The sequence below is a fragment of the Mauremys mutica genome, chromosome 5 (assembly GCF_020497125.1).
Source record: "Mauremys mutica isolate MM-2020 ecotype Southern chromosome 5, ASM2049712v1, whole genome shotgun sequence".
NCBI lineage: Eukaryota > Metazoa > Chordata > Testudines > Geoemydidae > Mauremys > Mauremys mutica.
Window position 1 is genome coordinate 53,634,173 of NC_059076.1, and position 27,168 is coordinate 53,661,340.

Genomic DNA, 27,168 nt, shown 5'->3' on the forward strand with positions numbered 1-27,168 from the left:
GATATAAAGGGCCTCTTAGTGTGGACGGGTGCGGCGTTAAATCAGTTTAACGCTCCTAAAATCGGTTTAAATGCGTAGTGTAGATCAGGCCAGAGAGACCAATCTGCACTACAGCCTGGAGTATGATCTTGAGTTTTGGAAGAAGGCCATAGAAGTCACCAACCCTCAATAGGGAATTGGGAAGAAAGAATACAACTGCTAGTTTTTGTAATGCACAGATACATATTGGCACTAAAATGACCACAGAATTTTAAGCCACACTATTATAGGGACCTATAAAATACCTATCTGTATCACTGTTATAAGTTCTCAAAAATATCTTAAACTTTCATCTGCCGTTGGTTGGTGGATACAAAACAAACAGAATAAAACTTCATCTGGCATGTCAGAAAAGGATTACAAAAAGTGTGTATTCCTAGTTTTCTACAATAAAAGATCTTTTCCTCTAAACCAAGCCCTGATTATTTTACTCCTAAAATTTTATCTTCAACCGCTTCTCATTTCACTCTCTATTTTTTGTTAAGAATCAATTTGCTGAATTTCAAATCCCAGAAGATTTGGCTTTGCTTTCATGTTGGATTTTAACCTTTGCTGGAAACAATATTGCAGCTACTTTATTTTCCTCTTGGAAAGCTATCTTTACCTCCATCAGTTGTTCCTATGTAGGACAGTAAACCTGATCTTGAAATCTATGAAGATTAAAATTTTACAAATATTAAGCATTTTTTCTCCTGGTAATTGACAAAGTTCTCTTTGTTCCCCAGATATTAAACTGCTACAGTGACTTTGTCTCTCCATTTGTTGCTGGTGGCTAATCCTCTATAGGTATGCTATACTAGGTATAGCTCTGAACCCCATAAATAGTGTTTTACTTGCATATCTGACTCCATAATAAATGCAATCAGTTCTTTAAAAGAAAAAAAAGAGACAAAAATGAACGAACAAAAAAACCTAAGGAACCAGAATTTTCCCTGCCTATGGGTATTCAAAAGAAAGTTTTTCACATGAATATTTTTTTCTACCATTTCCATCTACCCATCTGAGCTTTTTATCTATGTTGTAATTGTTGATATAAGTTCATCCCTCTGACCGGGAGAGTCTTATGTTTTCTTCCTGTGTGCTCTGTTTTGTGAAGTCTCTGATTTCTGCATTATATAATCTCAATTTTAGGAGATTATATTAGTTGTTAAATTCTTCATGTGATTGTCTCAAAGAATATATGTTTATTGGAAAGTCCACTGCTTTATTATGGAGTGATTCTGAAAGTTCTTGAATTTAGCTTTCCTATGCCACAAGGATGAGGAGAAGCTTCAATTGACTTTCAATGGGATTTTAGCTCCTTAGTGTATAAATCCCTTTTGAAAATGAGATTTAGACATCTAAATCAGTTAGGCATTGCCACACTTAGTACAGTGATATCTAAATACCTTTAAAAATCTGGGCCTAAATAAACAGAGTCCAAGTTAAAGAACATGAACATTTTTTAATTCCTATAGTTATTTAAATGTAAACACTTTCATAGGAGTCTTTTTCTTAAACCAAATTAGAAGGGAGATACTGCAGATACTCTCAGTTATATATTTCTAACATTTATGTTAAGGTATTGTAATGTTATTTTACAGCTTCCTTTGTCACTTAATTCCCAGAACAAGAAATACTGAATATTAGAAAAGTCAATGTTATAACAAGACCACATATTATTGTACGTATTATTCATAAAAAATCCTGAATATAATTTGTTCAAGAAAAGAAATTCTATTACTAATATAACCCTGTTTACTTCACAAACATGGCATTAATTTTCAGTAAGGGTAATAATTATTTCATCATGGAACAATTCTTCAATTTTAATAAATACCATTAAGTTCTACCAGAAGTTGACAGTTTAATATGATTCAAATTCAGCATCGCCAAGCTGAACTGAGCCAGCTTCTTGCCAATAAATCTACATAACTGCAGTATTGTCTCATTGTCATGTAAATATTGCCACTAGGTGACATACAGTGAATTCTTTTTAACAGGTCTTTAAATCAGATTTATAAAATCATTAGTTTTGTTAAATTAATGGAAGATCCTAATTCTCCCCTTAGTTGAGGCAGTCTAACTTCATTCATTTCAGTGGTGTTCCTCCTGCTTTATATAGTATGAGATGATAATCAGCTCTATAGACCCAAAATTAAGTACAATATTTATTTAAACCACCTTACCTCTTTCTCTATCATATGTGGTGACTCAATACAAAAAGAACTGGCATCTGATAGAAAAGTGTTGTGAAGTAATAAAATTTTAGTTATGCTTGTCTCTAAGAATCTTTAAAAGCAAGAATAAATTCTCAATAGCTGTCCCCATTTTTCAGATGGGGAAAGTGAGGTAGAAAAATTAAGTGATTTCCCAGAGGACAAAGAAGAAATCAATATCAGAGCTAGGATTAAAACACAAGAATGTGTGATCCCAGCACCAGTGTTCATACTACATCTCTCTCTCATAATGTGTCTATGAAAGCATTGATTCATTCCTGCTCCTGATGGGACCACAGTGGGCCCCATATTTTCCCTCTATGTAACATTGTTGCTCAGATGGAGTAGGATAGCTAATCATTATTTAATAAATGTCCAGAGTGAGCCACATGTTATAGAAGAAGCAGAGAAAGTGAATTTCTGACCAAATCAATTTATAATTCTCTCTGGCCCTTATGTGGGTATACAGAAACAAGATAAGGAGAAGACAGGACAGTTTTAACAGTATGACTTCGAAGAAGAGACCTAACACGTATTTTATCATATATTCTTTATCCAATATGATGTACACTGTGTCACCTGATAGATGTGTGTGATCTGCTGGAAAATGAACCAGGGCCTGAAATGCTCTAGGGACATATTTAACAGCAAAAATCACATCTAGACTGTCACTCAAGACTCTGATAAATCAGTTATTTTGTTCTGTAGCACCAAAAAATTAAAACATTAAAAATTTTAAAAAAGGAGTTTACCATTCCCACTGAATTTCTACAGATAAAAAGTACATTTTATCTGTTTCACTGCATTTCATTTCAAAAGATCACAAAGCAATTTACAAATTAACACAAATGCACTCTCCTTAGTTTTGGACTATAGCTACCTTTGGAGTGAAATGCAATCTGTCTGCAAGAAATCACATTGTTGCTCAATTCAGTTAAGATGTTGCCTCTTTCCATCTGGTGAATATTGTATAAGATCTGGCTAGAATACAATATTTCAGAGCCTTAAATGAGCATTTGAACTCTAGAAAGAGCATCAGAACCTTATCGTTGAGCCTTTTCATGGTCGCTCATTATAAAGCTTTCCCAAAGTAAATCTTGCCATTATGATGATCATCAAATGTTCTACCAGGAAAGGTAGGCTTGTGTGGATCTGGACCTAGAAAAGGAGAATGCTAGCAAGATACTGTTAAATAGGAGGGAAATAATTTCCATCTTACTTTGTTCAAATTGTATTTTAGAAGATGCCCATATGGTTTGTGTTTTGAAATTACTGTAAATTATCAAATAAAGAAGAGTGATATAATTTAGAGGGCCCAATTGCTGATCCACAATATACCTACTTCTCCTCCCCACTCCTCCCCACTCCATATTCTGCATGAGGAAGAGAAACAACAGCCTCTTTAGACAGACTACTGCAGTGGCATGGGCGGGGGGGCTGAACTCTCGCTAGCTGGCACTGCAATATCAGCATCATTTAGCTTTAGGAAAAAGGCTAAAATAATTTATAAGTGTGTGTTTTATTAACCATTCCTGCCATGGGATTGAGAGGATTTTCTGAGCCCTGTGAATTCTTACTAGTGAGCAGAAATCCCAGGGGGTGATCTCATTAGATCATATAAGAGCCAGAGGCAAAGCATTTATGACCTCTCCCTCACCCTACCACTGATACACAGTTGATTGTTCTACAGTTACCAGTGAACGGTGTTCTTTCTTTAGACTTTACAACCTCCATGAAGGATTAAACATTGGATGATAGTCTGTTCAATTGTCAGATTAAATGGTTTAAAGAAAATATAGCGAGAGACTATAACAACGGCTGCAAATCTCTACCAAGCATGCAGAAGTGCCTATCCCAAGGGATGTTGCATTTCTCTTTCACTAAAAGATACAGGAATAGATACATAGTTTGCCACAAGCTATGTGTATGGGACAGTGTATAAACTCACCACTCCAGGAACAGCATGGAGAAGGGATTACACATCCTGATAGCCTATTCCAGCAGCAAATTACAACAACCTCCCCAGTGCATGCTCAGAAGTAATGCCAAGCACATTGGGGGGTGGGGGGAGTGAGCCAATGCTCCAGCCATTCCCTGTCCTTCTCTGACCATCTGTTCTCACAAGGGAGTAATGAGCATATGGCACCTGTGCAGCACCCTGCAGCACAGGGACATAAAAGTGTGCAGGTGTACAAACAAAGGACCAATCAAGCCCATGTTTATTGAAACAGTTCTGTAGTCACCATTAAAATATTGGCGTTACATCAATAGTGGTATTACAGCTATTATCAATGCTTTGGGCATAGGAAACCTGTAGCAACTTTTGTAACTCTGCTTACTTTCAGATAGTTGATATCAAAACTAATGAGAACCACCATATGCATTTTCCTAAGACTACTTCCTGGATTGAAGAGTTTCAGTGATAGGAAATAGAATACCCATTCATTTATAAAATCTTTGTATGGATTGTGTTCCGGTCCTAATATGTGTGAATATCATCTGAAGTACAGTATGTAACATACTGTTGTGTTAGGACTTCATAACCATCACCTTTGATATCTTACCTTATGAAATTGAAGCAATTGGTTTCTGTTTTTAATTCTTAACAACCCAGTCATGAAATTGCCTATTTGTGACAGCTAGCAGAAGACAAATGGGGTGTATGGAGTTTTACAGGGATCAGATATATGCATGTTCAATATACCTAAAGGTGGCATCTGAGATCTCTACCAAGAGGTAACAGACCATTGGCCATCATAATCATTATGAAATATGGATAATGTTTAAGAAATTATGTATCTATACATAATATTGATATTATGTATAGATACTAATGATATTAAATTATGTGAGTTAAGGGTGGTCACTAGAAGGTGATAAACATGCTCTTGTCAGGTAGGATGGAAGAGATGCTTATCCCTCTCTGGATAATGGTGTTTATACTGTCTGCTTCACAGTGTAGAGCTACTTACAGTCTGAAATGAATGTTAATCAAGAGACTGTGAAATCAACAAGAAAGAGCCTACAGGGGTTGGGAGGAGGGCAGCAAACACAATCAGCAAGGGGGTGCTCCCTTTACAAATAAAGACAATTATTAGCAGGGATATAACTGGGGGTGCAGGGAAACACCCTGCATCTTTTCTCTGAGGAGGCTAACTGACAGCACGGCTTGTCTTGTGAACAGAAGCTCACAGCTAAGTCTGGCTGTAATAAGCTAGAAGGATTTTGGGTGAGCATGGCCCTACGTGACATGACACTAACTAGTTAAGTATATCTAGGTTCCAAATACAATAAAGATATAATATGTATCTGTAACTCTTTGTTTCCAATATTTCTACTTATTTTTACTTCTAGTATAAACGTACCTAAGTGCCAAGAGTTAAGTGGAGGAGTGATCTGAGGCATATCTGGTAAACTGGGGCATCCTCTCCTCTTTGGAGCCGTGAACCTGTGAATACTGTGTATGTCCAGCAGACCAGGGCTGGACATTCCAGCAGGATGCTTGGAGGGCTCAAGGGTTGGAATGTGCCTACAACTAACCTGCAAGAGGGACAGAAAAGCCTGCATAGGCTAAGAGGGAAGTGCTTGTGTTGGCCTCGGCCAGATGTGTCAGGAAGCTGACCCATGACAGGTGGAGACAAGACTTCCTTATACTAAGGGCAAGTGGGAGCTTGGTGCCTCACAACCCTGGGTACTTCCGAGAAGCACCACAGTGATCTCTTTGATGTCAAACCACTGGTCTTGCAACACCTACACTCTAGGATCTCAGTTTCAAATTTGAGAAGAGTCACTTCAGTCTTTCAGCTTTCTGAGTACAGTTTGCAGGGCATGGGTTCTTCAAAAGAGACTTGCAAAAATTAAGTCCTGTCTATTCCATGTGCAAATTAAAATGTACACTGAACTTGTCACAAAAATAGTATATTGAACTAAGGGTACGTCTACACTACAAGACTATTTCGATTCATCTTAATTCGAATTTCTGGAATCGACCTAATGAAGTCGAAGTTGTGTATCCACAATAAATACACTAATTCGACTGTGTGAGTCCACAGTAACGGGCGAAGCATCGACTTTGGAAGCGGTGCACTGTGGGAAGCTATCCCACAGTTCCCGCACTCCCCGCCGCCCATTGGAATGCTGGGATTTCCCACCAATGCATGCTGGGGGGGGGGGAAATTGTGTGGAGGGTGGTTTTGGGTAACTGTCATCATTGAACCGTCAATCACGCCCAGCATCCCTCCCTGAAAGCGCCAGCTGGCAATCTGTTCGTGCACTTTTCTTCTCAGTAACAGCGCGGGCGCCACAGCACTGCGAGCACGGATCCCGCTGCAGTTGTGGCCGCTGTCAGCTCCTCGCAACTTATCGTCCACCTCTTCCGCAGTCAGCTGCTAAGAAATTTGGCTAATTTTCAATGGTGCTGCGAGCAGTGGTGGACCATGGGGGACGTTTTACCAACATCAACATCAGGTGGCCAGGCAAAGTTCATGACGCGTGTTTTCAGGAACTCTGGTCTGCTTAGACGCCTGCAGGAAGGTAGTTTCTTCCCGGACCACAAAATAACGCTTGGGAAGTGCAGATGCCCATACTGATCTTAGGGGACCCAGTGTACCCGCTAATGCCCTGGCTCGTCACGCCCTATGCAAGCACCTTGCACAGCGACAAGGAACTCTTCAAGTACCAGCGAGCAGCGAGCAGCGTGAACTGTGACTGTTCAGTTTCTTCAAAGAGAAGCTGAACCTGCCCCTGTTTCTTTACCAAGTTACTGTTGACTAGCCTCTGCAGTTACATACCCCGTCCACCCCGCTTCCCCAACTTCTAACACACATTTAAAAATTAAAGTACGTGCTCCACTGTAGCTTTACAACGGTGTCTTTATTGATGACTTTGCGTTAAAGGGTTGAAACTGGGACGCACACTGTGCTGGGTAGGGTGTGTGGTCATGTAAAGACCGCCTCTAAAGTCGAGGTTTGACATGCTCCCGCTCCCAGACCGGTCAGCAGTGCCAGACTGGTTGTTTCAACGGATCCTGCCATCCCTCCTTTTTTGGACTCTGTGTGCGGGGGCTATGTGGCCTTGTTGCGGGGGAGGACGGATACAGATTCCTCTGCTGCGTAGCTCTGCGGTCCATTACAGGGACCGTTGCATGACATCTGTAACCCCCCTCCCCCGCTACAAATGCACGTACCACCCCCAACGACAGAAAACCTGCAAACCACCTCCCATACCAGCTAACCGCCTACTGACTGCACTGTGTGTGTGACATGCTTCTGATCCAGCCCCCGTCTCTGTACCCTGCTAAAGGTGACTGTCCTATGCATTACACTACCCCCTCAACCACCCAACGACCCACCCAAGACATCTAACACAGCGTTGTGTAAAAAACCATGACGGAAAAAGTAAGTAACAGAAAACTACTTTTAATAATCAAGAACACAGTAAGGGAAGGACTTTTCAAAATGTAGTAACTGATAGCTTTTGGGTAATTTAACACTGTCCTGTGGTGCAGTGACAGTTTTCACGGCCCCTGGTGACCCTCCTTGTTATTTTTGATGAGGGGGGGATTGGAGTTTGAGGCGGGGGTGGGCGGTTGCAGATACAGTGCAGGGGGGCTCTGTCTTCCTGCCTGCGGTCCTGCAGAACATCGACAAGGCGCCTGAGCGTGTCCGTTTGCTCCCTCATTAGTCCAAGCAGCGTTTGAGTCGCCTGCTGGTCCTCCTGACGCCACCTGTCCTCCCGTTCACAGAGTGAGCGGTGCTGCTGACTGAGGTTCTCCCTCCACTGGCTCTGCTGGTCCACCTCGGCTCTGGAGCAGCCCATAAGTTCAGCAAACATCTCGTCCCTTGTCTTTTTCTTACGCTTTCTAGTTTGCGCCATCATCTGTGAGGGGCATGGTGCATCAGGTCGTGATACAGTTGCACCTGTGTGATGTCAAAAAGGTAGTGAATTTCTTACAATGATACATTTTTTAAACAAATAAACATAGTCTACTCGGTGTCTGTGAACAAGAGTATGCACAGCACCTGTCTCATGCGCACTCACTAATGGAAAGTTCGATTTCTCTGAATGCGCTTTCATTGCCTGGGGTATTGGGCTGCAGATCAGAGTACCTTTGCAGGAAAGAAGAATTCGTGTAGCAGCAAGGCATGGTAAGCCAAACACTTTTGGATTCATAGAAGTGAATGTACAGCTCTGTCCTCTTGATGCAGGCAATCCTGAAAGCATAAACTCGGCCCCTGTTGCACCCCCTCGCGGCTGTTCACTGGGAAAGATCCCTGTATGCTGCCACTCTGTAGACTGCAGCACGTGGCTGTTAAGTGAGGCTTCTTGTTATGCAAAGGAACAGTTAAGCGCTCCCATTACTAATAGTACCCCAATTACTCTAATTTCATGCAGGAGTGTGCGAGAGAGATCACCCTGAGGAGAGTCTCATGGGCAGAGAGAGCGCGCATGCTGGAAGAAAGCCACCACCACCCAGGGGCCTACTCTGCCATGCTCGTGAGGGCAATGGTCCCGGAGTTCCAGCTTGTAGCATGGAAAGGCAAAGTGTGCTACCTCGGGGCACACGATAAGCTAGCTCTGCCAAGGAACCTCCTGCATAGACTTTCAGATTACCTCCAGGAGAGTTTCCTGGAGATATCTTATGAAGATAAAAGTTCCATCCCCCTGTATGTAGACCTTCTGTTCTCCTAATGTCTCTCCCTGTTTAATTACTTAAAAAATGTTAACTCGTTGGTCTTAGCTGCTTTTAATAAATAAATGTTAACTTGTTTAAAGCACTTACGGACTGATCCTTCTCCCGATTCAGGGTCCGTGGTAACGGCTGGGGAGGGTTGGTAGGGGATCTCAGTGAGGGTGAGGAAGAGATCCTGGCTGTCGGGGAAAGCGCCGTCGACTGCCTCGTTCTCCTCATCTTCCCCGTCCGCGAACATCTCTGAGGAACAGGCCGTCGACACTATCCCATCCTCAGAATCCACGCACACTGGTGGGGCAGTGGTGGCAGACCCACCGAGAATGGCATGCAGTGCCTCGTAGAAGCGGCATGTCTGGGGCTGGACTCCGGAGCGTCCGTTTGCCGCTCTGACTTTCTGGTAGCCTTGTCTCAGCTCCTTGACTTTCATGCGGCACTGCATTGCATCCCGGCTGTATCCTCTGTCTGTCATGGTTTTGGAGACCTTCTCGAAGGTCTTTGCATTCCGTTTGCTGGAGCGCAGCTCCGAAAGCACAGACACATCGCCCCACACAGCAATCAGATCTGAGACTTCCCGGTCAGTCCATGCTGGGGACCTCTTTCTAGTCTGAGATTGCCTGGACTCCTCTGCTGGAGAGCTCTGCATCGTTGCCGGTGCTGCTGAGCTCGCCCCGATGAACAACCAGGACATGGGATTCAAACTGTCCAGACAGGAAAAGGAATTCAAATTTTCCCGGGGCATTTCCTGTGTGGCTGGTCAGAGCATCCAAGCTCCGACTGGCGTCCAGAGCGTCAACAGAGTGTTGCACTGTGGGATAGCTCCCGGAGCTACTAAGATCGATTAGCATCCACACCTAGCCTAATTCGACATAGCCATGTCGAATTTAGCGCTACTCCCCTTGTCGAGGTGGAGTACCGAAGTCGAACTAAGGAGCCCTCTATGTCGAATTAAATGGCTTCCAGGTGTGGACGGGTGCACACTTAATTCGATTTAACGCTGCTAAATTCAATTTAAAGAGCTAGTGTGGACTAGCCCTAAGGTCTTCTAATAAATAGTCTTGCCTCAGTATCCAGAATTAGCAGCATTTCAGTTGTGCTGTATTATATGTTTATAGGTTAGGTTTATAACAAATTTTAGGATCTCTTTACAATGAAAGGTAATATAAAATACAAGATATTCAGAAAGTTTCATAGCTTTGTAGAAATTTGGGGTTTCTGTCCTTGCCTAAAAGCTTATCAATTATTAATAATCTGCACTCTGTTAAAACCATCCCTTCCTTTCACTGCCAAATTTGAAAGATCAAATTGAAAGATGTAATCTAAGCCTGTTTCAGACCAGTCAGTTGTTTTGTTTTCAGTTCTTTACCTGGATTACTGCAGAATTTGTTAAACTGGAAAATCTGTATCATCTCCATTTTGCATACTGTAGAATAAAATAAAGGTCCCTTATAATCAGTGGTGAGCAGCTAATTACATTCCCCACATTTTCTATCAATTTTCTCAGGTTGATTAATTATGAGTTACTTTCTAAATACTGTCTATTTGACAGCCACCTGCAACTGTCTTCCTTCTGATGTGATCTATGATGACATGCACTAACTTATACACCCTAGAGATGGATTATACTGTTGTATAGTTCTCTCTGTTCAGTCTCCTTTTCTTCCATTCATGATATATGCTGAGATATGCACCCATTATCTTGCCCTTCTCTTTTTCCCATTATATACCTTGACAAGATGTGAAGGACAGATAAGATCAGTAGAAATACTACCTTGCTCATGATATTAGTTCTGATGTACCAGGACCAAATGCCTTTTTTTGAAGAGCTCTTGTTTTGAAACTGGGAAAAAAATAAACCAAATCTCTCCACAGATCTGTGCTGGTTCGTTGAAGGTATGTCAGATAGAGTATAGAACATTTAATAATACATCAAGATTTTAAAAATATTTTCCACTATGCTCTGATGTTTCCCTTTTACAGTTATGAAGGGAGTAGCCAGCAAAGCAGATGTTGAAAATGCAACCTCCCTGCAACATCAAAGCTGGGAGAGGAGGGTGTCTCTGGTCAAGTGGGGAAGAAAAAGGGTCATGGCTCTTTTGAGGGTTCCCCCTCCTTTAAGTTGGAGGGCAGATTGGGGAGGGCGTCACCTGAGCTGAGGGCTAGTTTCAGGGGCTCAAGTAAGCCATTGGCCCCCTGCAGACCTTAGGAATAAAAAGTGTTGCATATGCCTAGTGCTGCCTAATGGACCCTTCTCTCACTGCTGGATCACCAATTCCCACCCTACCAATCCACTCAAGGTATCAGAGTGGGATCAAATTTTTTGGGGGCTGCTGTGTGCATGGCAGTAGTCATCTTTTTTTAGATCTGAGAAGGAATTTTTCCATCACCACCAGATTGGCCAGGGTTAGCTGGATTTTTTTGGCTTTCCCACAGCAACTCCAAGAGCTGGGGAGGGAGGGAGGAGTAAGTCAGGAGATAAGATTCAATTTGTTGCAACCTCTCAGCTGTCCATTGTGCAGGTACTTGTTCAATAGGGTAGATCAGGAGGTCAAAAGTATCCCCTGTTCTTTGCAAACACTCACCTCAGATCTGACAACTACCAAACACGTTTTCAGGATATTTATCCATGAAGAGTAAAATGTACAGAAAGCTTGTAACTTGTCAATATTCATGGTCATTGCAAGATGTATGTGCAGGGAATATTTAAGGAATGATGTATTTATATTGAAAGTGTGCTCTATGGACTTGAAATAGAAATTGTTGTCACCAGGAGTTAACGTGTCTCAGTGAAGCAAGAGTGAGCTAGCACCTCTCCCTAGTCAGCCCGCAAGACAACATAAGTTTCTATTCTTGATCTTTGCCACATCCCAGAACAGTCAATGGAAAACCATCAAAGATACTGCAAACAGTCAAAACCACTTGGAGGTGAAAAGAACCATTACAGAGGGCAGGACATCTCCATAACTATGAATAAAGGGGGAAAAAAACACCTGTTTCAGGATAACTGAGTGTAGGGAAAAGGACTGTCAGGAATCAGGGCCTGCAACAGATCTAGTCCTCAGGCAGCCTCATCAGTATAGCTGGCCTGCAGCAAGGTGCCTGATTGGCCATGTCACCTGATTGTCTGGAGAGACCAGCAGGCCGGCTCTTAAACCTGCAGCTGTAACAGCTCTCTGTCTGGTCAATGCTCATGCCCACCACTGTGACTGTTCCTCTATTAGACTATTCTTGCTGCTCTTGCCTTGCACCCATGTTTGCAGATTACTTCCATGTTTGCATTTAGAGGGAGGACATAGTAGATTATTATAGTCTATGATTACTAATAAGGGAAGGAAGCAGTTAAGTTACCATCTGAAACTCTAGTTAAAATAAGAAATATATAGTTACTGGGGTCAGAAGGGGGGGGGGGGGAAAGGACCAAGAGAAAAATCATCATGTCCAGAAATGTTCAACCTAAAATGTTCAACCTATTTCAGTTCAGTGAAATCTTGAACTGAAATACAATTGCGTCTGGGGAATAGTTCTGAGAGAGGAACCAATATACTTTAAAGGATTTAGACCTGCTATTCAGTTTGTTTGGCATGTGGCAAATTTAATGTTAATTCATGTACATTTGACTCTTTTGAAGTCCCATATTTTCGTCCTTCACACAGAAGCCACCACTCATCAGTGCAACATTTACTAACTTGCTCAGAAAGTAAACAAAAAAGTTGAAATGGTTTCTGCTGTAGCACTGACAGCACTCACCATTATCCTGGAGAAACAAAGAACCCACAATAGAAGGCTTGAATTCCCATCTCTGAGTGGAAAGTTGAAGAATCCACCTTGACTGGGCCCTATAACTCACCATCCAGACTTAGAAATTACCCACAGAGGATGCAAGCCTTTAAAACTATTTCACAAGGTGAAATGGCAGTTCAGTGACTCACGATGATTTATTTTACCTCAGTGAAAGAGAGACATCAGTCCCCAAGTTCTTGGAGAGAGGAAATCTTGGTTTCTTATTACAAAATATAATTCTGGAGATTGAAAATCTGACCACAGGAACTAGAGTAGTAATAGACAAAGAAAAGGATTCTGTGGATCTTGTTGATGTAAGTATACATATTTGCTTGAGCATCAGTATGGAAAAAAAAAGATGTTTGTATATTTTCCCTATATGTGGGATTCCGACAGAAAACAGAGAAAGGCAAAAGATGACAGATATCTACTTTAAATTTTCCTTTTAAAGGGGAATGTTTTTACTATTTGATCCACATATATTCCTAATCTGGGGGAGCAGGAATTCCATAACTTCAAGAGATGTTTAGGAGTACTGTACTCTGTGATGGGTTGTCACCCTGGGGGTGAAGTCTGGAAGCTGTATGAACTGCAGAACCCATGTAAGACACTTACCTCCATGCTCTCTAGAGGGATCTGTCCCCTGTCCAGCTGTGAAGAGCTCAAAGCTAACAGCCTGAACAGTTCTTTCACTGGCAGGCACTACACCCTCCTCCCTCTCTAAGTTGGGTTTGCCTCCGCAACCCATCACATACTTTTTTAGGTGTTGACTTTAATTGTCCCTTGGAACCAAAACTTAATGGGTCAACTAGTAAATTTCTGTGGATACAAATAGTTTTAGATTAATACCATGTAAACAAATGAGTTTAAGATAAAGAGCTGTAAATCAGAATAATTTCTCCTTTGTAGAGAAAAATAGACTCATTGATGCGAGTTTCACTATACATTCTCTTGCAATTAGCTGAAACCAGCACCATTGGAAACACTCAAATGTTAAACAACCTAGTGTTGCTCTGCCAAAGAAACTTAATGTTGGGCTCACTAAATTATGAAAATTAAATTAAATTGCAGCTTCTGCAGGAGCACCAAAGAAAAAAAGGCTATGCTGAAGGATACCTTTCCTTAACTTTGGCCTTTATTATAAAGAGGACATTAAAAGGATCCTAATGTGAGATGCAGGAAAGGGCTTAGAGAAGAAGTCAGTTATTTAGCACAACCTTCCAATAAATAAATGAAAGAATACGATAGGAATTAGGTTAGAAGAGTTACATAAACAAAATTATTCAAAGAAAATGTTTCAACAATTAAAATGCAAGAGAGAAATCAAATATCAAACTGGAAAAGTACTTAATACTTCTGCTTTAGATATAGCTGACAAAAGTAAAAAGGGCTGACTTTTGTCCTGGAAGTTCAAAGTTTACAACAAAGCAATATAATCCCCCAAACCAAGAATACTCCATATGAAAGCATCAACCACCCTGGAAAAATTAATCACTAGAGCAATTTGTACAAATCTGACAATCCAGAAATCAGTACAATCTATCTGTAGTCTTCTAATTTCACTGTAACTAAGGACTTGGCTAGAGCAACCTTATAAGAAGTCTTAACTGAGATAACTGCCCGTAGTTCTTCTAATTTAAAACACAATAAAGCCCCTAGTTCGAAATATCCATTGAGGAAAGGCTAAATATATACTCTTCTTATAAGTGCGCATGCACACACTAGTATAAAAACTGCATTTTCAGATTTTGTGTCAGTGGCACCTTATACCAGCAAAGTTTAAAACATATATTAAATGAAACAGTGATCAATGCTTGAGAAGATTTGGGAATACAGGAAACTGTATTCAGATTTGATGGGATTTCCCAGGGGCATAAGGTTAGTGGGGCAGCACTAAGGAACAAAATCAAGCCAATAATTGGATGGAACCTTTGTAAGGACCAATTTCTAGTGTTTTTAAATCTAAGTGAATGATATGGCCTCTCCAAAACATATTTATTACACAGCACAGAATGCACAGAATAGTGCATTAAGAATCCTGCAATCATGAAACAGTAATAAAGCATTGTAAAAAATAAGACGGCATTCTTACCTTTCTGACCCTCTTCCTTACACAGATACCAATCTATTTTCAGACAGCAACAGATCAAAGCAAGCTACAGTGTATGGGAAATATCAGTGAGAGGTAAAAAATTTTAAAACCTGAGAAGAAAAACTAATTCTTATTTTGATGGTAACTCTGCTGCTTAAAAGATAACTGAACATACTTATGCACATAAGCTACTGAGTAAAGAGAATTAGAGATCTTGGTCCATAACACAGGAAGAAACCATATTTGTTTCTCTCAGTAGTCAAGCTGTGCACTGGAAATGGTGGTTAAGCTACCCTGTTACTCTCCATGTATGGGTTGAGGCACATTAGTAGTTGAGTATGTGAAAGTTTGCACTACTCTCCTCTGCACAATATTTGTTGTGTGGCTAACAAGAGGACTCCTGCCATCAGAGCTGTTGATCAGTGAAAACTGTACCTATGGAAAATTTTTGTTGCTATTTGTTTTTAAATCTTCATCTTTTCAGTTTCTGTACATTTTCTGTGTTTTTACTTAAATTTGCATGTGTTCAGTGCCAATATTAAACAGAGTTGTTGGTATTGTCCATGCAGTTGGGAGAATACTAGTTGGCATTAGTAAGATTGATTTGTTAGTGGAATCTTCCTTGCTGTTTCTTCCTTGGAAGATCAGAGGTTAGGTCAAAGGAATGAAGAAGCTGGGAGGAGCAGAAAAACAATTGTCAATTAAAAGAGCTTGATGTTATCAACAGCTACTGTGTCTGCCTAATTAGTCATAGCAGCTGGTAAATCTTTGTTTTCACAACCGCTATACAGTGTATAGTGTTGAGATGAGAGAGATAATATTGACATGTTTTAAACTTTGATAATATGTAATTTAAACAATGTTTAAACTTGTTATTTTAATACTTTAATACTTAATATCCCATAATAAAAACCAGACCACTTGCCATCCCTACTGTCTGTTGCTTCTTATATTCCTCACCTGTCATAAAGAATACAGAGACACAGCATTACAAAACATGATACACAAAATTTGAAGTATTTCTGACCTACCAAGTTACACTCTTGTATGCAATCACAGAAGATATCCCCTGTACTTTTGAAAAAGAAAGCTGTACAGAAAATGCAACTTGGTTTCAAAATAAAAACAGAAATATTCTAAAAAGGACAAGCATCTTTCTCTAGAAGCACAGCCCAGATATCATCAATCTTACTTTCTACAAAGAACACTATGAAAGTTGATGTACACACACACACACAATATCTATGTACTTTATATATACACTGTGGCCACTCTTGAGACATCATGGCAATAGTGGCAGGCCTGTGGCAATTCTCCAAAAAGGGCTGTATTTTCAAACGCGGTGGTACCCATCACAGACATACCCTTGAAAATATTTTAATGTACATTTAGAGGAGATATAATGTAGAGCTATCAAGTGGTGCCATAAGCCTGTAGCAAGGTGAAACCATGGTACCCAAAATGATAAAGTATCTTCAAAAAAACAAACAAAAAAACAAACAAAAAAACCAGTTCCAGAAATAGTACATGACTATGACTACAGTTTTAATCTTTATGATAATTTCAATGCCTGGCATTTATTGGTCAAAGCTACCAAATGAAAATGTACTAAGATTTTTTTTTTATTAGTTTTGCATTAGCAAGTATTTTTTTTCCAGAAATGATTATGCTGTTTAGCATATGGCAAAAATGGTGAACATTAACAATTTGGAACATATTAACATTAAATGTTTTCACACCACAGATTCTTAATTTTCAAAAGCCTCTCATAAATGATTACAATAATTTTCTATATTTCAAACTGAACGTTGCACACCAGATCAGTTGCACAGTAAGTGCTATGTATCAGTAGTAGATCGTGTGCCCACAGTTTGTACTGCACAGTGGGTGGGTATAAATGTACATGAAATCCTCACGTAATGCTTCTCCATTTGTAAGCTTTGTACATACAATGTAGCATCTAGTCTGCCTGGCAGGGGTTTTAATTTATAGTTGCTTATGCAGTACTAGGGGTCGGGGCGGTCAGAGGGCAGAGAACAGGAGGGGTTGAATGGGGGCAACGGTCCTGGGGGAGCAGTCAGGAAAGGGGGGGAGGGGTTGGATGGGGCGGTGGGAGGCAGTCAGGGGCAGGGATCCAGGGGTGGTTGGATGGGGCAGGGGTCCTAGGGGGCCATCAGGAATGAGAGGAGGGGTTGGATGGGGTGGCGGGGGAAGTCAGGGGACAGGGAAGGGGGGTGGATGAGGCAGGGGTCCCGGGGGGGCAGTAGTGGGCCACGACCCCCTCGTGGGGTTAGGAGGGAACAGGTTAAGATTTTGGCATCACGGCCTAGAACCAGGATGTTCTCTTCCACCGAACACAAGGGATGGCGGTAATGCTGATCCCAGGGCTGAGAGTGATCTAAACCACACAGAGGTTGGGGAAAACGGGTGACAGAGGTGGTATCTGGCCTTATAGCCTGGCAAGGAGTGGCAGTTGGAGGGGCCACAGCGAGGTGCAGGGACTGCGCTCAACCAGTCACTCAGTGAGTTCACCTGAGGGGGACAGGAGTCAGCCTATCCGAGTAGTAAATACTCTTGGTCCAGGAGTGGGAGGTTCAGAAGCCTGGGCAGACCCACGTATGGGTGGCACCTTCAGTGCGGGCACTTATGATATTACACAGCTGCTGCAAGCTAGTTTGCATTTACTACAGCAGCTTCAGGTAGCTAGGTGTGAGGGTGGCTGACCTGATGGGAGTTCACCTACTCAGTACAACTAAAGATAAAATCCTGAGAGGTGAATATATGCATATATTATCCCTAGTGCACAGGGAGGTGTTGACAGACAGTAAACATGGGCAAGGCAAGCAAAACAGAGAGCTGCCCAAGAGACCAAGGGTGTCTAGAACATGGGAAAATTGGGAGGCTGCCTTCTTCATATATGCGGGTGTTATACTACAGGCCTACCCAGAGAGGAGCCCTGCCTTGGTTAAGTATATGGATATAATTAGGCAGGCACACAATATGTGTGATGGCATGTCTTGGTTTCATTATGTTGAGCAGTTTTGATTAAGGGCAGCAACACAAACTGGGATAAGGTGGGACATACCTCATCACACACTGTGGTTGGAGTGGATGACACCAAGGGCACCAGGAGTTAATCATAGAATCATAGAATCTCAGGGTTGGAAGGGACCTCAGGAGGTCATCTAGTCCAACCCCCTGCTCAAAGCAGGACCAAACCCAACTAAATCATCCCAGCCAGGGCTTTGTCAAGCCTGACCTTAAAAACCTCTAAGGAAGGAGATTCCACCACCTCCCTAGGTAACCCATTCCAGTGCTTCACCACCCTACTAGTGAAAAAGTGTTTCCTAATATCCAACCTAAACCTCCCCCACTGCAACTTGAGACCATTACTCCTTGTTCTGTCATCTTCTACCACTGAAAACAGTCTAGATCTATCCTCTTTGGAACCCCCTTTCAGGTAGTTGAAAGCAGCTATCAAATCCCCCCTCATTCTTCTCTTCTGCAGGCTAAACAATCTCAGTTCCCTCAGCCTCTCCTCATAAGTCATGTGCTCCATCCCCCTAATCATTTTTTGTTGCCCTCCGCTGGACTCTCTCCAATTTATCCACATCCTTCTTGTAGTGTGGGGCCCAAAACTGGACACAGTACTCCAAATGAGGCCTCACCATTACCGAATAGAGGGGAATGATCACATCCCTCGATCTGCTGGAAATGCCCCTACTTATACAACCCAAAATGCCATTAGCCTTCTTGGCAACAAGGGCACACTGTTGACTCATATTCAGCTTTTCATCCACTGTAACCCCTAGGTCCCTTTCTGCAGAACTGCTGCCCAGCCATTCGGTCCCTAGTCTATAGCAGTGCATGGGATTCTTCCGTCCTAAATGCAGGACTCTGCACTTGTCCTTGTTGAACCTCATCATATTTCTTTTGGCCCAATCCTCTAATTTGTCTAGGTCCCTCTGTATCCTATCCCTACCCTCCAGCATATCAACTACTCCTCCCAGTTTAGTGTCATCTGCAAACTTGCTAAGGGTGCAGTCCACACCATCCTCCAGATTGTTAATGAAGATATTGAACAAAACCGGCCCCAGCACCGACCCTTGGGGCATTCCACTTGATACCGGCTGCCAACTAGACATGGAACCATTGGTCACTACCCATTGAGCCCGACCATCTAGCCAGTTTTCTATCCACCTTGCCGTCCATTCATCCAGCCCAGACTTCTTTAACTTGCTGGTAAGAATACTGTGGGAGACTGTATCAAAAGCTTTGCTAAAGTCCAGAAATAGCACATCCACTGCTTTCCCCTCATCCACAGAGCCGGTTATCTCATCATAGATGGCAATTAGGTTAGTCAGGCATGACTTGCCCTTGGTGAATCCATGCTGACTGTTCCTGATCACTTTCCCCTCCTTTAAGTGGTTCAGAATTGATTCCTTGAGGACCTGCTCCATGATTTTTCCAGGGACTGAGGTGAGACTGACTGGCCTGTAGTTCCCTGGATCTTCCTTCTTCCCTTTTTTAAAGATGGGCACTACATTAGCTTTTTCCAGTCATCCAGGACCTCCCCCGATTGCATACAGGGACATACAGGGAGATCATTAAGGGAAGCAGAGCGGGATGGCCTGAACTGGAATTTGAGTGGCATGCTGGGATTAGCACTCCTACTCCTGCAGAAAGTGCCACGGGATCAGTAATGATCATGAGTAGTCATGACACTGTTTTATGTGTTGTCCAAAAGCAGCTCCTAGCACCAGGCTGACCTAGTTCAGTCCCAATCCAAAGAGGAAAGGGGCTGGCAGATTCGCCAATGCCTGTCTTACAGCGCCACAATGTTGCCCTCCCACAAACCGACAGGTTCCAGCCTCGCTTTGCAAAAAATGCTGCCAACATGGCTGCAGTCAGACTTCCCAGCTTGAAGTTTCCTGTGAACTAAGGCCCCGCTGCTACTGGCAGAAGCGAGGGGGGAGAAAACTCAAGGAAGGCAAATATCCCTGTGGGGTAAAGTGGTGGGACGCAGAGGGATGCTGAGGCACAGTGCTAACTTTTCAGCTGTCAAAGCCTGGGTTAGATCACACGTGCAATGAGTTTGGAGGTCTCAGTCTGGAGCGAGATTGTAAACGTTATCTCCCCAGTACCACAAACCATCCTGCCCTGGCATCCCATGGCCTGTGTGTCACAGCTGCTGACAGGAATAAAATGAACTCCATCACACTCCAGCAGTGTTTATACATGCAACGCGCAGCATGCCAGTGCAATGCAGATCCTCGCAGCGCCCGTCAGTGAGACAATGGGCCCTGCATATAGAAGGCCTTACAGCTGGGTACAGCTTCTCCTTTGTTCCGAAGGGACTCTTGGTCAAATGCCTGGGCCAAAATCCAGGGCCCCTCATGTTAGTGATGTTAAGAAGCAAGATTTCTTCCAGCTCCTCTTGTGTTTTCCCAGAGGACTAAGGCTAAGTGTGGCTGAAAGTGGCCTCTGAATTTGGGTGCTGAGTTTTTGAGTGCCCAATGGGAAGCACTTTGGGCATAGTTCTCAGTGGCGGCACGGAGCGCCCACAGCTCCCCTTGATGCCCAGTGAAGTTAAGTGCTTGGTACTTCTGAAAGTCATGTGCAAAGGCCCAGAGCTGGGAATGCCGAGCTGGGGATGCTTGCAGGCCTGGGCATAGTTGGGGGTGTGTGGGGGAATGGAAGGCTCGGGCAGGCGTGGAACTTGCCCCCCCCCCCACGCATGCCCCACTGGCTTGGCTGGAGCTGCTCCCCCCCAATAGAGAAGTCAAACTATGCCTATGCTTGCAGGTCAGGCTTGGTGAGCTTATTTCAGGGCAACGGGCCTCAACCCCGATCTGGAAGGACCAATGCTAGAGGGCAGATCAGTCCCCTTCCTTGACCTGTCTGCTGGGACTGCCAACAAAGAGGTCAGTCAATCCCAAAGGCAGAGATGTTTTTAGCCACGGGAACTTTTGTCCCACTCAGAGCTGGACAGAGACTCCCCAGACCTATTTCCCTCAGGCCACCCCACGCAATTGCATGCTGCGCTTGACTGCCACAGCTGATCCAGAGCTGTGATTTATTTTCACGAAGGAAAGAAAAGTGGCGGTGGACAGAGGGACACGCACGGGGCAGTACATTCCAGTTTGAAGAAATCCCCAGATTATCATGGGAATCACAGGGCTGGTTTTCAGCTCCTTCTTCTCCACCCTTTCTCCCACGTAGGTCCCTGCCGGTCTCTGGCTATCAAGCGAGCGGAGGAGGTGGTGCCTTGGCAACTGTAACCATGAGACCTCTCCATGTCCCACCACTCCCCTGGCACATGGGGCAGGTTGCTATTCATGATGCATGATTTATGCAGCGCCGGCAGTGTGCTGGCCACCAAGATGCTTGGCTGCTCTAAGCTGTGTGTCTATTGCAAGTGAAGCGTGAGGTGCAGTCAATACCCAGCGCGGACAGCACAGGGAAAACAGCTAAGTAGTGGAGTCAGCATAGAGGAATCTGTCCAGCCACTAACCTGGACAGATTCTGTATCAGCTCTGTGGGCTGTGCTGTATCAGCTCTGTGGGCAGGGGACTCTGATCTTCAGGGCTGCTAATCTGGCCCATTTCACCAGCACTAAGTGCTTCTTCCTGCTCTCAGCAAAGCTCCCATTGGCTTGAATGGGGCAGGAAGGCGGCCTTAAAATTCACACACTCTGAGCCCTGGCTGTCTGCTGTGTGGCCTGCAGGTCGCCAGGTTGGTCTGGAAAGTGTTTCCTTCCAGGCTGGGACAAGCCAATTCTGGGATCAAACAAATCCCAGCTCTGCCTGCATTGCTTGCACCTGACCTTACAGTGTGCCCCTTCCATGCAGGCAAAGGAGCATTTAGCATCCTGCGAAACTGCTGAAATATTGCTCTGTTCACCAGGGGCGGCTCCAGGCCCCAGCACACCAAGCGCGTGCTTGGGGCGGCAAGCTGCAGGGGGCACTCTGCCGGCACAGTGATTTGTTCATAACACAAGAAGCTCTGGAGGGGCCCCAGGCATGTAATAGTATTTACTGGGCATTTAATGATGGTTGTTGTTTTCGCAACCCCTGTAGATACAGGCATATTTGTGAGACATGTTTTGGGATCCATTCAGCCCATTCTTGCCAGAGCGGAAAGGAAGATCACAGGCAGGAAACAGGAATGGGGATGGCGTAAGTATCAACCACAGGTTTGGAGCAGTGGAAGAGGGTCCAAACATGGGACAATGGGTTCTCTCCCCCCAGTAGGGCTGCTAGGCAAGAGGCCATTTGGAGATGTCTAGGAACCCAGTGTGGGGGAGGCAGCCAAGCAAATTGCTGGCGCCTCCTTGTGGCAGATGTTCAGTGCAGGTATTCCATAGGGAGGGTAGCCGATGACCTGATAAATGGCCTGGTAAAGGACTTAAAAGGAGGTACTGGATAATGGAACAGAATGGGGAAGGGGGTTGGGGACTCCTCTGATTGGTATGGCAGGGAGCAAACCACTCCCCCCCCCACCTTTAACCCTCTTACAAGGGTGGTGGATGGTAAGGTCCAAGCCATGGGTTGACTGGGGGACCTAGATGGAAACAAAGTGGGGTTGGTGGAAGCCCCAGATAATTGATTAGAAACAGCATGGATTTGCCTGCACTGTATACTTTATCTTCTGGATAGTCCCAGACATCTATATAATAAAGTTGTGGCTTGATTAAAACCCATGACAAGTCTCCTGTCCTTCTTGCGGTGTACCCAGACAATGAGAAAAGGCATAGAGAAGGGCAACAAAAACTAAGGGTATGGAACAGCTTTCATATAAGGAGAAATTAAAAATATTGGGACTGTTCAGTTTACAAGAGAGATGACTATGGGGGATAGGAGGTCTACAAAATAACTAATGGAGAAAGTGAATAGGGAAGTGTTATTTACCCCTTCACATAACATAAGAACCAGGGGCTCCCAATGGATTTAATAGGCAGCACATTTAAAATAAACACAAGGAAATACTTCTTCACACAATCCACAGTCAACCCATGGAACTCATTGCCAAGGGAGGTTGTAGAGGTCAAAAGTATAACTGAATTCAATAAAGACTTAGATACGTTAATGGAGGATAGGTCCATCAATGTTTTTTAGCCAAGGTTATCAAAGGTGTAACCCCATGCTCTGGGTGACCCTAAAAATCTTTGACTGCCAGAAGCTGGGACTGGATTGATCACTCGATTATTGCCCTGTTCTGTTAATTTCCTTAAAGCACCTTTCATTGGCCACTGTTGGGAGATAGTGGGCTAGACGGGCCTTTGTTCTGTGCCAGTATGGAGATTGTTATGTTATCATCTTATGGATTATGAGCTTTTCATATTCTTCCAGTGGGAAAACTTAGTCCTTTATATCTATTTTACAAAAGCTCAAAAGCCAAACAAATCAGTGAAATTATCTGGTAATTATTTTTCCAAATATTATTACCGTTTTGAGAACGCAGGGAGTGCTCAAGTGCAAACAATGATCATACATAATAATCTAAAGGCAAATGTCAGAGAGAACATGCAGCCAGTACTATTACACTGATTACAATTTAACCAATAACCAGTTTAAAAAAAAACCCAAAACTTTTCAGCCAACATTCTGTCCCTGATAAACATAATTTTAAGTAACTTGAGTTTTCTTTGTTGTCCCAGAAAACTATGAGATGTTGAATATAAAGTTGGGAGTCATTCAAATACAATCTGATTAAAACGGATACAAGCAATTTGAATATGAGAGGAAAGGAAACAAAAACCAGAGGAAATGAGAAAGTGAAAAAAAATCACCACATGAAAATTAAATCTATGATGCTCGTCTCTCCTAGATAACTCAGACAGCTCTCCAGTCAGCAACTTTGTAATAAATGCACAGGTTTAAAAAAAAAAAAAAAAGTTGCTGAGGACATTTTGAGTCTTCAGCATACCTAGGTATTAATCATGTTGGCATTACAACTAGTAATTTTGCAAACTCATAGTAATGCCTCTTTACAGGTGCAAACATATTAGCATAAACAATTTAAAATCAGACTAATTAAAACTAAAATTTGATTCTGCTATTAAACCATTTAGAAGCAGCTGGTAAAAAAAGGAATGACAATGCAATCATGTCACTATTCCTATGTTTATATAATTCAAGTGACTGTTGATAAGCAAATCTTAAATGGTAATTCCAAAAACCCCCAAAAAACCAAAAACAAAAAAACCCCCAAAACAAAACCCCCCACTTTTTTAGTTATGTCATTAGATGGGTGTGGGGGAGAATGGTGACGCTATAACATCACTTTATCTAAGAAAATATGGCTGGAGAATAATTGTATTAACAAATATTTACTGTTAACACCTACATTTGCTTTACCAGAAATGATAGCTAATTAAAATTCAATACATCTGTGTACTAGGTAGGCATTATCTCCACAATGCTGATCAGCAAATTGACCTTTTGCCAATTCATGTGGTTAACCTTTCTCTGTCAAACAGAGAAAATTAAAGTCATAAGTAAAATCCAGGTCTCCTGAATCCCAGACGTATGCTCTAGTCCCCTGAAACTAGTGTCCCCATTTCTGTTGTGGGAGGAAATGAACAGGAAACCTTTGTTTTTCATCCCTCCCTCTGACAGTTTGCTTCTTTCATTCCTTGGACTCTATATTGAGGCAGCCCCTTCTCCAAACAAGCGATTCTAGTCAGAGACACTTTTTAAGCTAGTTAGCAAATCTTTGAGCCCCAGACACCCTTGACTCATGATTACTTTACCATCGCACCATAATAAAATTTGGCTAATACTGGTCACCACCAGGGTTCACCAAACCAAGGTGTATGCTGATGAGGTATTGTATCTTTACAGCATGCTTCCTTTGAGGTGGGTATTTTGGATAGTGAAATAAATGGGTAAAAATTCCCTTTATTTATTCTTTTGCAAGCCCATAGAAGGCACTGTCTCCACCCCCCAATCAATTCACATAGCTCAGGTTGCTTGTAAATGAAGGAGATGATCAGTATAAATACACAGTCTACACTACTCTTGCCAGATCTCACCACTAATTGGTGATAAAGGTTTCAAGACCAGAAATATATGTATTTTCCTTTTTTTAAAAAAGCCTATGACATTTTTGGCCATAATCTTCAGCATGGTAACACACAGAAGACAAATAATATGTTGAGCAAGGACACAAATGCCACTCAATTTTCAAAGCTGGGTTCAATGTTCCATCCATTCTTATTTCAGACCTCAACTTCAGCATTCTGACATTTCAGTGCTGAGAACCGGTCCTTAGTAAAAACTGCCCTCATAACAAAAGAAATGAATGTTTATTAACAATGATTGCAAATAGGTGTAATGTGCTATTTGAAATAAGTATATGTAAAAGACTGTATTATCAATCTTCATTGGATTTCAATAGTTCATTTCCATACTTTTAAATGCTTAGGACTTTTTTTTTGTTTGAATTTAAACTATTATTTCTTGATATACATTTGAAAATAATCTTAACTAGCAAAATAATTTTAAAAGAGAGCAAAGATTTGTGTTAGAACTTTGAATCTGAAACTTCTCCCATCTAAGTAAGTGATACAATTCACACTCATATTAATGGGAACATGATCAGGATCTTAGTATTGAGTGCTAGGACTATGAAAAACTCATTGCTCAATGAGTTTTTCATAATCCTAGCACCCAGTGCTAAGATCCTAGCTTGCTATTAAGTTAACATTTTATTAAAAAGAAAAGTCATGTTGTTATATGCATCATGACAGATCCTAGAGGCTCCAATCAAGAGGCCCCATTATATTATATATACACGTAGTAGGAAAAAGTCTCCGAAAGCCTCACAATCTCATGCCCAACCCTGCATTGTTGTCTGCTGATGTCAGTGCTCTGCCCAGGTGCAGGGAATTGTTTACATGGTTCTCAGTGTAGGATCAGACTCTTAATAGACAAAAAAAATATTACTTCTCCTCCCAGGTGGAGAATTAAGGAACAAAGAGATTAAATACTCCATCCAAGGGTATGCAGGAAATCTATCACAGATTTGGGGATATAACCCATTTTTCTTGATTCCCAGTCCAATTCTTTAATCTCAAGACTGTCTTGTGTTGTAACAACTGCTCACAGGTAGTGTAAAAAAAAATTAATTAGTGGCCAGTTTCAAGTGCAAGCTAATTTAATAGAACTGCAATAGAGTGCAACTCACCACTGTGGTGCCTCCTACTGGCTGTCTTGGGAATTAGCTCTGCACCCTCTTCAGGAGGTGTCTCGCCCACCATCACCTCTGCTCCTGGACCCATGTCACTCCCAGGACAGTGGCATCCTCTGCATGACACTGCCCTCCAGCTGTGCCACAGTCTTTGCTCTCCTCTTCTGGAGGACCTGCAGTCTCCACCCAGCCACTTCCCTCAGTGGTAACTGCAGTCCATTGTCCCAGGGCTGCTTCCCATGCAGCTCCAGTACCCTCTTCTGCCCTTACCTCAGGGACTCAGCCTGCAAGCCCCAGCAGCCTGCCAGGATCTCTCTCCAGCTCCCCAGTCCCTGCTTACAGCACTTAATTGTCCCAGGTGCTGGGGCATCTTCCCCTGCTAGGAGCCTGGTCTTCTCCCCTAGAGTTCCAGGTAGCTACTGAACTCTGCTCTGCCTGCAGCCCTTCTTATATGGCCCGCCAGGCCATGATTAGCTACTGCTCTCAGCCCCTTTCTAATTGGCTGCCTCCAGCACAGCCTTCCTAGGGGTGATTTTAATACCTTTTCTGCCTGTGAGGGGCAGCTGCCCCATCACAAGGACAGTTACCAATATTGCTACTAGTAATGGGGGACTCCTCAATTCCCACTAGATACATGATCAGGATAATTAGCCCCGCTAGGCATTTTATTTTGAACTGCAGTGCATACCCTTGCTAGTTCTGTTGATCTTTAAAAAAAATCTTAAGAATCAAGTCAGCTACAATTTTAACAGATACAAGTGATTGTACTAGGAACCAAACAATTTTTTTAAAATGACAGTTTACAATGTTACCATAAACAATTACAAATGAATATTAAAACTATTACCTGAAAAAGATATGCATAGTTCTATAAATGGTTAGACTAAATATCATATCTAATCACTTCACTTTAGAAAGAGTTGTTAATATTAGACATTCTGAAACCCTCACATGAAAATGCAGCAAGAAGCTATATTTCAGAATTCTTGTGTTCTCACAGAGGTATTTTTCCTCTCTTGATGGGAAATGTGAATGCCACTAAACATCTTGCTATAGCTACAAAATAGTTAATTAAAGTCAACATTGTATTTAAATGTGCATAATAAGCAGCATTTCAAATATAAACACATTTTCTCTAGAAATATAAAAAATTGATGGTAAAAAGGTAGACAATGGGG

At 42.5% G+C, this 27,168-nt stretch overlaps 1 long non-coding RNA gene across 1 annotated transcript in view; it reads right to left on the reverse strand.

Annotated features, from left to right (window-relative positions):
• LOC123371679 overlaps nt 1-26,107 on the reverse strand; it is a 58,485-nt gene extending 32,378 nt beyond the window's left edge. The window contains exon 1 of the long non-coding RNA XR_006579902.1: nt 25,988-26,107. This is a non-coding gene — a long non-coding RNA (uncharacterized LOC123371679). The remainder of the gene's footprint in view (nt 1-25,987) is intronic.
• Between the last annotated feature and the right edge of the window lie 1,061 nt (nt 26,108-27,168).